The sequence below is a fragment of the Platalea leucorodia genome (assembly GCF_965183815.1).
Source record: "Platalea leucorodia genome assembly, chromosome: 3".
NCBI lineage: Eukaryota > Metazoa > Chordata > Aves > Pelecaniformes > Threskiornithidae > Platalea > Platalea leucorodia.
Window position 1 is genome coordinate 101796938 of NC_138825.1, and position 13733 is coordinate 101810670.

Sequence of the window (13733 nt, forward strand, 5' to 3'; positions counted from 1 at the left end):
GCTAAAAGCTCTCAGTCCCCAGCAAAAGCAAAGTGTGCTAGCTTCGATCTGCAAAGATTTAGGCTGATGTACTTCATTTCACATTTCCAGCAGGAAGTAAGAGCATAAACAACTTATTTCTGTGGTTGAAGTGATGTGGTAACTCATTAAACAGCAGTAACTTGGTATTTCTGAGTTCCAGCTGTTTCGTCCTGACACAGAGATACCATCCTGGAGATGAAAGGCTCTGGGGACATCCCACAGCAGCCATTCCCACCCGGAGGCTGGAGGCAGCAGTGAATGAGCCACAGCAACTGCTCAGAAGTTTTTGGTCCTTACCATGTTTTAATGAACTACGTGATGCCAAGGGGGCTTTAGGACAGGAACTTTACAAGGCTGACATAAGCTGAAGGTTCAGAAAGTCTGGGATCAGCCAGGTGAAGTGGACCTTAAGATACTTAATATCCTTCTTTTTTTAATAGACAACCTGAAACGAGAGAGAAAGAAACTCCTGTAAGTCTTCACCTTTGTCACATCGCAGGACATAATGACACTAAATACCTATTATTTGCCTTGCACTACTGCAAAATTCAAATAAATTGCCAATTTTGATATATTTGGGGTTCTTTGGTCAATTTTTCAGAGCACAAAAAACCCACTTCTGTTTTCTGTTTGAAAACATAAGAAAAATCTGAGGTTGGATATACGATGCTATTGCTTTCAATTTTAGAAAAATTCAGTGCATAAAATTACTTCAACAATAAAATAAAAATGGCTACTAGTCCAACCATGTTAAATCTCTTCCTTTTAAATGAGAAAAAGATGATTACAAGAATACAGAATTCCTCTAAATTTGATTAGATAAAAACTTGGTATTTAAAATTATCAAATAATAATGATACAGCTATCAGACATTGATCCAGCCAAAGCAGAAAATGAGATCAAGTTCAGAAACAGAATCTTTTATCACAGAAATCACTGAAAAGTTTAACCTTAAGTGCAAGAGACAAAACTATAACATGACTCAAAAAGAGGAACTTGCCTCATTAAAAATGGAGTTAGGCAAGAGAAATAAGGACAGACAAAAAAACAAGGACCGGGTCTCATAATTCTGATATTTTCATAGAATTGGCTACTCACAGAGGTGGATGTACCAGCCTTCTACTCAGGGCAGCAGTCAACACAACCCACATCACGTCATCAGCACACTGCAGCTAGGTAGGATGGATAATGATGTGAGACGCTAGCACATTGTTTCTGATAACAGTGCAATCATGCCATCCTCCTACAGCCTTTTAAATAAACTAATAAATACAAGAAACCCTAATAATTGTTACTGAGAGTGTTCAAGTACTAAAGTGAAAATTTGTGTCAAAGGACTGGAAACAAAGATTGCAGCAGGCAAATGAACAGGTTTTAGCAGCTTGGAAATGTTATAAATGCAAAAAACAATGCAAGCAGGAAGTTGGAATTCAGATTATAGACCAAATTCTGTAACAGAGGCACAGGAGAAATGTTAGGTGTCATCAAAATAGGTGTAAGGCTTAATGAAAAACCATAAAACTAAAAGACAGGACTGTAAACTCAAATGGATTTGTTCATAAAAGAAGAGTCTTTGCAGAAATGTCACCTCAGCAGCATGAAAAAAAATACTTTCAGAAGCAAAACAAAGTATATTAAAATATTGCTTTCATGCTGAAGTTGTAAGTAGCCACTTGTTATTTTTAATTGTTGTTGTTATTGGTATTTCTTTGGTTAAAAGAATTCTGAGGAAAGCAATAGGTTCAAGAAGAAATTAATGAGACTGACGAGGGCATTGTTTTTAATATCATTTATTTTTCAAAAGTGTACATCAGGCTTGTTCCTTTGAACAGCAGCAGCACCGTGCCCCCAGAGACAGCAGCCTCCGCTCGAAGCGAGAACTCTTGTTCTTTCCCAGGACCCCACCAGACCGCCTGTGGACTTTAACACAAGGCCTTGGTTGGCAGTCGCAATCTCAACCTATGCACTTGGGACGTGGTGATCTGTGTGGCTGGGGATGTTCGTTTTGGCTGCTAACCTTGCACAGCACGAATAGTTTAGTATCTTTGGCTATGCTCAGGAAAAATCTCACTGTGCCTAAGGGTGAGGGAAAGGATTTGATCACCTTTAAGACCTTTGCTTACTTAAGACCTTATGATCAGTCTGTGATGCCTCTCTGGAGGGCTACCAGGACTGTACCCAGTCTTCCCTTAGAGTTCCCTGGGTCATTATCAAAGTTACTCCAGCGGGGTGCAACATTTCTATACCCTTCTCCGATCTCCTAAATATTTAGGGCCCACTCTGCATGCACATAGTAGGAAAGAGTCCCTGCCCTGAGGAGTTTACAGTGTAAGTGGTCAAAAGAGGCCCAGAGTGAGGGAGGAAGAGCTGAATATCCACCATTATTTATCTCAGTGTCTACCTGTATCCAGTATTGTTCACAGCTGGGGAAAAAAATGCATTCCTAGGAGAATAAAAGCCAAACCACCCCTCCTTCCCAGGGAAAACCAAACTACTTTTCATCAAACAAGAAGCAAGCTTATGCCAAAATATCCCCTACACAAAAACTGACCTGGATTGGTGGCTATATCCCTCACCAGGGATGATTCCCAGTAGCTGGCAGGGTGCTGCTGGTACCTCACAGCCGGGGAACCCACCCAGGGTCCCCTCAGTTCTCCTGAGGTCAGCAGCAGGGCTGGAAACATCAACAGCAGCCACTGGTTTGGGTGACTCACTTTTCAGCTGCAGTGAGAAGGTGAAAAACCCTAAAACACCAATTATTTTGAATGCTTAATCTTTAACTTGGCATTTTTTTCCAGTTGCCTGTAAAACACATTCGCAACCTTCCTTCTTCCCAAGCCATGCGAGCGTAGGTCCCAAGAAGGCTGCAGAGACCACAGGGCAAAGGCAAGTCCTGCCTTCCCAGGTGAGAGCTGAAACAATCCTTAGAAGGGGGAAAGGGTATCTGAACACTTTATATCAGGCAAAAAGGTTACTCTTGCCTTAGGACATAGGCTGAGCAAGCAACAGAGACAGCACCTTGGATTTGCAGTGAACTGATCTCCTGGGAAGAAGACAGGCAGTGGAGGGCTCAGTGTTGTGTACTGAGGCTTCAGGATCTTGCAGCCAGGAAGGGAGGCTTCAGGCTGGGCTGCACAGACAGCGATCCCCCAGTAAAACAGACTGTTAAAATGGCATGCAATCGTTTTAACTCAGGACAAATGTCCAGGTATAATGGTTTTCTCAAAATGCAGAAAAGATCTTCGGTGAACTCTTAAGACTGAAAGAGGAAAGGAGCCATAGCAGGATCTGAGTGCTCTGTAGGGAAACAGCCTCCTCAAAAACGTGACTGAGGTAATGACTTAATAACCATACCGACTGTTCGGGTAAGAGTTGGTGCCACAAAGTTCAGCAACAAGGCAATCTGAATGGGTTTAATGTTTGAAAAATTCCAATGAGGAATGACAGCCATTCAGATTCATGTACATGTTTTCAGATAAATCAGAGCATTTACAAAAATATTCTCCCTCATATCTTCTTTTGCATTAAGACAGCACGATTTACTGTTTGCTCTAAGCAGTGAGACAATGTTTTCTCTCAACAACAGAATTATCTCAGTTTATGCTGGCTGTGATTAAAGAGAAAGGGATAGGGAGCATGGCACGTGAAGAGGGATTGCAAATGCTGCCCTTAACTGCTCCTCCAAACCAGAACATTTAATGGAAATACAGTGTTGTACTCCTACCAGCTCCATTACACTGAGTAACGTGACAGGTCCAAATCTCGGTCCCACTAGTTTTGAGATAAAGCAGAAAACCGGTGACAGGCTGCAGTGGACAATGATGGGTTTATGATGTTGTTTTAGGAGACTGAACATTGTTTTGAAGGATTAGATGTTGTAATCCGTACAGTAAGTCAACAAAAAGGCACCAACAGGCAAGGAGCGGGCATCCAATTAGTAATGCAAAATAATGCAGTTTATGCTTTATTCACCCTACAGTGATTACCATTAGCTCTTATAAAATCACTCTACGGCAACAGAAGCTGCTTGCTAGATGAAGTGACAATACACTTTCCCCCTTGAAGAGCTTCTAATCTTAACTGCAGATGTGCCCAAATCGTGAGGGGAATACCCAAAAGCAGACAGGGAAAGAGAGAGCGGGGCCAGGCTCCCGGGGCTGCCTGGGGTTGCAGCAGAGCCAGCGGGACAGAGGAATACCAGGGCGAGATCCAGCCATGGTCCTTGCCTCTGGGCTGAGACGATCCTTACATCCTGCACCCTCCCTTGCACCCTGCAACCATCACCAAAAGCCCCGCATGGGCTAAAGTGGATTGTGCCTTACCAGAGACTGGGTTTGCCCCAGAGAGAGAGGTATAGTTTGAGTACAGGGCTGTAAATGTGATGCTCCTGATTGCCACTTCTAATATAGACACTGACAAAGAGGAGACAGACTGAGAAGGACACATGGGCACGACCCGCGTGGGTTAGCTGAGTATCTGCGCCTCTGGGTTAAGCAACCACTTCCTTCATGTCCGTTTTGAAACTATCCGCTCCCTTACTACTTGCTCATCAGAAACACCTTTTAATTCTCCGTGTGTCTCCTATCAGCAGCCCCAGCAGCTGCCAGTGACAGCTTCTAGCAGTGCCATAGGGGAAAACCAGCTAGTATATAGTGGCAAGATTCCCAGGGCTTGTTATTTTCTCAGCTTGGGGCAATCAAAGCTTTAGCAGCCAACTGATGACACCAAATAAAAATGCACATATCCCAAGTAACTAAGGTAAGCAGCATTGACAAAGATGGACTTTAATCAAATTTTCTCTCTGAGTTGACAAGCAGCATGGTGAGAGAGAAAAACATACTAACACCGATGGCAGAGAAAGCTTACTAATTATTTGACCTGAATTCTATTTGGCAAGAAACAAAATATTTTGCTATCATGGGACACCATCTGTTCTGCCTCTGGGGTAAACCTGGCTCTTAAAACACACTGCAAGTCTGGTGAGTCGGTGGAGGTCTTCAGTCTTCGAAAGTAATCATTTGCCTACAACACTGCACACTGCAGGGAGATATAAGAAGAGGAAGAGGAAATGCAGAAAAGTAACTGCTGTTAATGTAAAATGCGTGAAATTGGATTAGAAATGTAGCTAGGGCGAAAAACCTGCCTCCACTCTAGCTTGTGAGAATTTTGCCCTCGACGGCAGAGAGCAAAACGCACCCTCAAAAGTTAACGACAGTTTGTAACGCGATCATACCTCAGAACAGAGAGTTAGTGTGTTCACACCAGTTTTGTGTTAGAATCTCAAAATAGCAGCTTCATCCAGCCACTTGCTTATGAGACCTGCCAAGTATGAAATTGTGAAGAAAACCTCGGTTGGAGGCTTTTTCTATGAAGATCAAGTACGTAAAAGTTAGACAAAGTTGTACAAACAGCAAGAAGCATTTGTGGTTTGCACAACAGAAGAAAATGCCGTATTCAGAAGAGAGAGACGCTGAAATTTCAAGCCTGATACTTTAGTCCAGTGTTTGATTTAAAGAGAACAGTAATCACATCCCACTTATCTCACTGATAAAGAATACGGAGCTGCTGCAGTCAGCCTGGAGGGAAGCCAAGGCAAACTCAGGCAGAACTGAAAATTCACGTTAAGATGACTGAGAGGCAAACGATTGTTATTATTCTAATAAATTTGTTAATTTATTTCCGGAAAAACTGGATTAATTTGTTTCTAATCAAAACAAGGACCTATTCATTACAGTGTGTATGATGAGCCACTACGAAACAGGCATAGCTAGGATTTCTAATAGATTTTTTAAAAAAAGACAGATTTGGCAGTTCACCCCCCCAAAAAGAAGACCATTCAGGCTCATTTCCCTGCAACGCACACTTCCGTGCTTTATCCATGCTCATTTCAAACACCACGCTGATGGACCAGCTACTCCAAACTCTTCCGTCTCCCCAGTGCTGCAGCCCCCGCTGACTCCTCACTCTCCTTTCAGTTGTTCCAGCTGTTCTCCTCCTACCCGTACTCTCAAACGCTAGCATTTATTTAACCTCTTCGCTTTGCTTACCATGGATTTAGTGAGGCTAACCCTATCTGCTGAGGCCTCTTGTCACCTCTGCTGCTGCTGCTACCTAGGCTGGGTCACTTAGGACTTGGCTTTCCACAGTGCTCAGAGTCTGCCTCTTCTCTCTCGAAAAGCAGGATTACAATAGTCATGAGACACAGGTAAAACTTAAATGCAAGGTATAACTTATTTTAAACCTGTCCTAGCAATCTTTCTGTCTAAATCCCTAATATTGTTTAATTGGCCCTTCTCTGAACTCCAGCCTTATTGATCTGACTCTGATAACGAGGTCTCTGAAGCCCATCCTGAATAAATATTCCAGCAGCAATTTCATCAGTGCTTGGTGGAGAGGTCAATGTCAATGTCTTCACTCCTGACAAACTTGCAGATGCAGCAAGAGGACAGGTACAGCGCTGGGACTCGGTACATCTGCAGCCCAGACCGACACCGGCGTGCCCCTACCCCTCGTTACATGCCAAACGTTTAGTGCCAAAACATTTTGCGTTGTTTGCTTAGTTCTCCCAAATGGTTAATTCTGAAATGACATTTCCCACGCTGTGACCTTGCTCTTGTTCTCTGACTGATAACAGCATGAGCACTTCGGAGAGGCCGGCAGAGGGAAGAACCTGCAGCCCAGCAGGCGGGCCAGGAGTCTCACGCTGGAGCCGGGCTGGCAAAGCCAAAGTCCTCCCCAGCTTCATCCTTTCCCCCATCAGCAGCTGCGTCCCCCCTCTCCAGTGCCAGCTACTCAACACCCTGGGCGTTCAGAGGCTCATTAAAACCCCACCGCCAAGCGAGAAGAGCAAACTCCGCAGCGGAGGGAGCCGAAGCGGGTGGGTGCCGGGCTCCGGCGGGCTCGGGGCGCGCTCCCCTGCCTGCTGGCACCGCGCAGGCAGCCGCAACACGGCGCGGGAACCAGGCAGCAGCACATCCCTCTCCCGCATGGGGTGCCGCTCGCTTCCCGGCTCCCACCCGCCTCTCTGCCTACACTCCCTATGCCCTGCTCCAGCCCTTTGTGCATCTAAAGTTGCAAATAGCTCTCATCTTTTATTTTTAAACCACCAGATTGAGTCTTAATTATTTAAGCATCTTCCAGATTTAGAAAGCTGTTTTGGCTGTGAAAGTAACACTCGGTGCAATCATCTCTCATCAATAAACCATGGAAACAAATGTGTACACCCGTTGGGAAGCAACTTTATTTAAAGCACATTTAAAAGTCAAGTTCAGATTTAGAGATGTGAAAAAGACCTAATGCTGGTCACGTTTCAATGAACTCATGACATTTAAGCTCAAGTGTGAAAAAAAGGGGACTTGTGGCTTATTCCATTAATTTTGTTCATAGCAAGATGGCTTGACTCCCCTCAAACGAGAAGGGATGCCTCGGAAACATCCAAAACACAAACTTGGGCAAAGGGCCTTCAGAAGGGCACACTCACTTGAGAGCGGTGCTGGCTTTTGTTGGGTTTTTTTCTGAAGTGTTAAAACACAAAGGCAAGGACAGTTGTGAGCGCTCACACCTTACTGAGAACTGCTACAAAGCCTCAAATCACACACACAAAAATCATACCGGGGTTTGCTCCTTCAAAGAGAAAGTGAAGTGCAGACTTGGGCTTTAAAACAAAACCAAAACCCAACGTGAACCAAAAAGCATTTCTATTAACATCTTACCATGATAAAGAAATAAGATTAAACAAAAAGCTGTGGCATCGCCTCAATGTCTACTTTGGAGGGAGATTTCTGTCTTGTCCCAGTAGGACAAGGAAAGGAAGATAATTTCTGATCCCACTAGGCAAACATGCCTCGTTATCACGTTGCCTGTTTACAGCCCAGCATCACCTCTGGCGACTGTTTGCACACTGAGCTTCAACCCGGTTAGGTGAGGTTGCAACACCCTGCTTCAGCTGAACGACCACGGACGTGGGACCAGCGTATGACTAAGGAGAAGCTACTGGCCGTTGGGTTGGCATGGTTAGCCTTGGTGGCTCCACCCGTACAGCTGCCTTCCACGGCCGCAGAGCAAGCTCCAGGGAACGCTTTTTTCCTCCAGCTTTCCAAAATCGCTAACCGCTTCCCACTGAGTGCAGATACTTGATCTTGAATAAAACCCATGCAAATTGGCGCTTGACTCCTCTCCTTCGCAAAGCAAAGCTGCTCTTTATTTATGTAACATTTTCATTTAATTAGCAGAGAGACAGAACAAACTCTTGGGGGCGGGCGGGGGAAATTAAAAGGCCATCTTCCAGCACGAATGAGTACATGAGCGAGGGAAAGAAACAAGCTGCTTTCTTCACGTTGGCCACCCTAACGCCAAGGCTCCCTCGCTGTTGCCCCGTGAGGCTCTCGCGGAGGTAACGAAGCACCTGGAGCTGGTACGGGTGACCTCCTCTGTTGACCATCCCGGCCATTGGAGAGGAGCCAGAGGTGCTCTGCGATTCCTTCCTCGGACATCCGACACTGCGGGGATGGGCTCAGCATATGCATCCAAATGACACAACAAAACCGGGTTTATCCTATGACCGGGTTAAAATCCTACGTATTTATCGCACCCAGAACTTCTATTCAAAAACGTTGTAACGCTGCAAAGCCCATCACTCAAAACACAGGAAACAGACCCAGCACATCTGCCCGTGACCGTCAGCTGAGGCCTGCAGCTCATCAATTACGGTAGTCTTTAATTACACGATCCCGTATGGTTTTTCACGGGGGGCCTCCCGCTTCCGCCGCCGGGGCTGGAAAGCCCCCGCGTACGGAAGCGCCGCTCGACAGTTCCTCTCACCGCCACGAGTGGACGTGGGGCCCTGCCTGCCGGACGCGGCTCAGCCCCCCGAGGCCGCCGGGCCGCGGCACCGGGACGAGCCCGCGCCCCCCGTGGAGCCAGCGCAACGCCCCCACCCCGCTCCCGAACCTTCCGCGGCCGCCGATTGGCGTCCGGCGGCCGTGACGTCATACCGCCCCCCCCGCCGCCGCCCGTTAGCCCCCCGTACGACTCTTACGTCACAGTCAGCCCACGGCCGGCTGGGGGGCGGGGCCTCCCGCCCCGCGCCCGCCCCCGGCCCCGCCCCCGCGGCTCCGCAGCGTGACAGAGCCGGCCGGTGCCCTCCCGCCGCCCGCCCGCCGCCGCGCCGCCAGGTAGGGCCGCGTCCCCGGGCGGCAGGGCAGCGCCGGGGCTCCCCGCCCGGCGGAGGGGTGCGGGGCGGCCGCCCGGGCCCGCAGGAGGAGGAGGGGGGAGGGTACGGGATGGGGGGGCGGCGGCGGGCGGGGGGCGCCGCTCCGCGGGGCGCGCAACAAGTGCGGCGGCGGCGGCGGCGGCGGCGGGGCGGAGGGCGGGCTGGGGCTGGGGCTGGGGCTCGGCGGCCGGCGGGGCCGCGGCCGGCAGCAGCGGGCGGGCTGGCCGGCCGGGGGAGGGAGGGAGGGAGGGAAGAAGGGAGGGGATGGGGATGGGGCGGCAGAAGGGCCGGGAGCGTCTGTCCCCGGTGCGAGATGCAAGTCAAGAGCATGATGCAATCTCGCATTGCCATGACTACTGCATCCCCGGGCGGCGGCGGCTCCTTCCGCCGTGGCGGGGCACCGAGTCGGGAGAGGGAACACGGGCAGGAAGGGGGGAGCCCCCCCGGCTGCGCCTAACGGCGAGGACACGGCGCCGGGCCGTGCGCCGCCTCCCCGGGGGGCTCGGGGGGGGCTGGGCGCTGCTGCGGCTCCGAACACGGCCCCCGGCCCGTTTCCCCCCGCGGCGGGGGCGCGCACCGCGGCGGGGGCGCGCACCGCGGGGCGGCCGGCCGGGAGCAGCCTCCCAGCGCGGCCGGGTGTCAGCGCAGGGTCCCGCCGGGCTCGGGAGGGGAGGCGGCGGCTGCTGCTGCCGCTGCCTCCCCGCTCAGCCCGTCATCTTGCTCGCCGCCCCGGGCCGCCGTACTGGTTTAGAAATGGAGCCGCTGGTGCGGCAATCCCCGGGTCCGTCTGTGGGACGGGGCAGGCGCCGCATTAAACTGGCGCCGTGGAGGGGTGCAGTGCTTCTAAAAGGTGCCTACCCGTTTTAAAATCTAAATGTTTAAAGAGTACAAGCATTAAGAAATAAGTAGAAAAGGAAGGGCATGCGGTAGAAATGTGTCAGTATGTCAGATGCGTATGCAGGGACTTTCTTAAAAACTTTATGACTTTGCTTTTATCTCGTCCATCTCCTGGAAGCCCTCGGGCATCAGCAGCATTAGAAGCTGGCAATGCTCGGGGTTATCGTCCCGAGCGATTTAAATGTTTTCTCCCTCCCTGCCCGCTCTGGCTGCTTTCCTGCCCTCCTCCCCCCACCTCCCAGCGAGGCCGCAGCTGAGGGTCCGACTGCGGAGAGCTTCCCGGCACCGATCCGCGCTCTGAATCCGCAGACAAAAGGCCAGTTTTGCAGACCTGGGCAGGAATGGTAATACCTTGGCTTGCTCAGCAAGAAGGGCTCCTGGCAGATGAGAAGAGGCATTTCTCCCTGCGGCAGCTGGGCGTATTGCCTGCTCGGTGTCCCAGCCATGGCCGAACGGCAGTGCCCCGTACGGCTAACGTGTATTCTCAGGGCTTTGGGTGATCCCTGGTGCTGTGGGATTCGGTACTGTGGCAGAGTACTTGGGACCGTGGCAAAACCCACAAGCAAAGAGCTCAGCCGGCTGCTAGCGATGGCGAGGGAAAACAAGGCAGGGGCATGGCTGCAATTAGGATGCTTCCGATCAGGAAGTCTCCGAAACCGCTCGTGTAAATGGAAACACACCCTGCAGCTGAAACCAGAGGAGAGCAAGCGTGCAGGCGTCTCCGGCGGCCGCACAGCCTCTCGCCGGAGTTTTGGGCCAGGTTGCTTCCAGGGTGAGGTTATCTCTGCAAGAGCAGCTCTCTGCCAGGACCTGGCAGCTGCCGGCCTGCCAGAAGCGGTCGGCTTAAATTATCGCCGGCGGCCCCAGCTGGATGGAGGGTTTTGCAGCTGTGAGGTTTTTGTAGATGCGGGCTAACGGTGTTGCTGCATCAATATTAAGCTGGTAGTGTAGAGGGAGGGGATTTATTTCTTTTTAATATGAACTTGTGAATAACGCTGAAGAGTTTTGCGATATGACTCTGATATTTCACTCTAAGCCCTCTTCCTTCCTTTGGTGCAGTCGCAGCCTGAGATTTTTCTCTGCTGTTAGAAAACTCCGTAGCTAGAGATAAATACTGGTGTATCCTGACTGCTGCTAACAGAAGTTGAAGCTGCATCAGGGAGAGTAAGCCTGTGGCACACATGATCGTCTGATGCTGTTTAGCAACGAAAGCTGGAGTTTCTTATAAGAGTATTCATGTATTTGGAGTGCACTAGACATAATCTATTTTCAGAGCGGCGAGTAGCCAAGGCATGTGCTCTGCCTGGGGGGAGCTGTACTTGCACACAGGGAGTGAGGACTTGCCTTACAAACTGGTGGTGCCTGGAGGTGGCTGGGGTCAGCTGGGTGGAGACCCCTTGCCAGCTTTACATGAACTGAGGGGCAGATGAAAGGGACCGCGGTGCTGAGTTTGCTGAAGTTAAGAGTGGGTTTGCCCTCGAAGACGCTGTTGCCAGCTGACATGGGTCAAGGACGCTAAAAGACATGCCAGAATTTTGCTGGATTTTACTGACTTTCTTACAAGGTACACGTTACATATATAATGCATGCTGGAAGCCCTTAGGGACTTCTTTGTGTGTGTTATCCCTAAGTAGCTAAGTGAATTTATCGTAAATAACCTAAAAGTCTCCTGTATTTTAGCATTCATATGCAAACAGAGAGAGCAGCAGTGAAATTAATATGCCATGGAGCTTTGTCTTACAAGCTGGGGAAGAGTCTGGCTGTTGGTCTCTTTGCCTCACTGTGTTTTTTAAAAATCAATTGCACTTTGTGTGGTTTAGTATCTTTTACATACAAGCAGCTGATCAAATGAAGTATCTTTGACTAAAACTCTTGCATATTTGGTACATAAATATAGCATCATTAAGGGTACTTAGTTTAGGTGCTGTCTGACCAGTCTCTGGGTATACTTATTGCAGTATTTTTAGTAAGTTGGTGTTGTCTTTGCATTTCTCAGCAAGAATTCCTCTTGTTGCATTCCTTGCCTTTAATACAGCCAGAGTTGAAATAAAATATTTTGAATTCTCTGGTCTAATCTCTTCTTTCCCTGCTGACCTTCATTTTGTATTGTTTACAAGAGGAATTAACTTAGAGAAGATACAATTAACGGAACAAAAAAAATGTAAATTGGAAATAATACCGTAAATCCGTCAGGCCTCTGGGCAGCACCTTTAATTGCTCCTTCTGTTGCGACTCGCTAGGAGCAGATTTTTGGAAATATGTTTGAAGATTCAGATTTTTGGAATGATGGTGGAACTGACTGTATTTTAGGATTTCCGATTGAGCTGGTGCTCAAGTCCGGCAGCTGCAGGTGGACAGCCCGGCGCTGAGAGCAAGCCAGGGCTGCCCCTGGGGGAGCATATTCCTTGTAAGTGACGGTCAGTGGGTAATTGGTTAAACGCTCTCAAGTACTGAGCTGACCTCATTCCTTTACCTTCCTCATTTTTGAGGCAGCAAACATTGCAACATCAAACGCTTCTGTTACTGCTGAACTCGGGAAAAAAAACCACTCGTACAAATCAAGGTGGTGGTGCTTACAAGGTTAAAATGCTCGTCTTCTGCCTGTCTTTTAGCGGTCTCAGCAGTCCTCGCTCCGTGGCGGATGAAGCAAGTCTCCCAGTTAATGCCGTCTGCGTCCCACCTGAGACAAGTCTTGGGGAGAGAAACAGCAGTTGCATAGGGTCTCATGTTGAAAGTGTCCTGTGGTCCCCTCTGTCCCTCTTGGAGCTAGCACCAGAAGGACGTCACCGATGAGCGTTCGTTCTCGCTCCTGCCCGTGGGGCTGGGTGGGAGCGGTGTGGCGGTGCGGGGCGGCAGTCGGGCAGGAGGGTGGGCTCGGCGGCGATTCGGGCATCACCCTGCTGTGCCAGCACAGGAGGTGGCTTCGGCAGCGCCCTGCTTGCTGCCTGGCCAGGGGTTCCTGCCGCGGCGGCGAGGAGCCAGAGCTCCCGTGCTGTGCGCAGAGTCGTCTCCTGGGATGGGGCGTGCTGGAGAGGCTCCTTCGAACTGGGAAAGCCTTTCAGAGCAAATGGGCTCTTGGTGATGTGTTTTGGTTTTTTTTTATTCCATATATTGTGGGTTGTTCTCTGACTTCTCACAAACAGAGGCAGGGATGCTCTTTCACTGCTGAGGAGCAGAGCCACAAATACTTCTACCTATTATTTCTTGGTGGTTTTTTTCCTCCCACAAGTGGCATGCTGTCTTGAGATGGGTCACAAGCAAACTCTGTTGCCTGTTCAAAGCTACTAAAGCTCCACTGAGATTTGGCAGCCCTTTGTATAGGTCATGAGGGCACGTATAGGCGATGGTGCTGTTTGCTATTACCTCCCTTGCGTAACTGAACAACTTGCTCATTTTGTTCTCTTAATCTCGGTCCTCTTTTGTTACCTTCTTTCATTGCTGTGTCTGAAATTAGTCTTATAGGGCTGAGATCTATAAACATAGGAATACTTTTAGGGATGTTGGCTTAAACTCTTCACTGGAATGCTCTTTTTACAATGGGCAAAATGATGTTCTTCTAGGATGCAACATATGCTTTTGAAAGCTGTTTGACTCTATAGTAGAC

At 49.3% G+C, this 13733-nt stretch overlaps 1 protein-coding gene across 1 annotated transcript in view; it reads left to right on the top strand.

Annotated features, from left to right (window-relative positions):
* Positions 1–9127: 9127 nt before the first annotated feature.
* ELOVL5 (ELOVL fatty acid elongase 5) overlaps positions 9128–13733 on the top strand; it is a 39748-nt gene continuing 35142 nt past the window's right edge. Inside the window, exon 1 of the mRNA XM_082305972.1 lies at positions 9128–9194. The gene's annotated coding sequence lies outside the window, so the exon portion shown is untranslated. The remainder of the gene's footprint in view (positions 9195–13733) is intronic.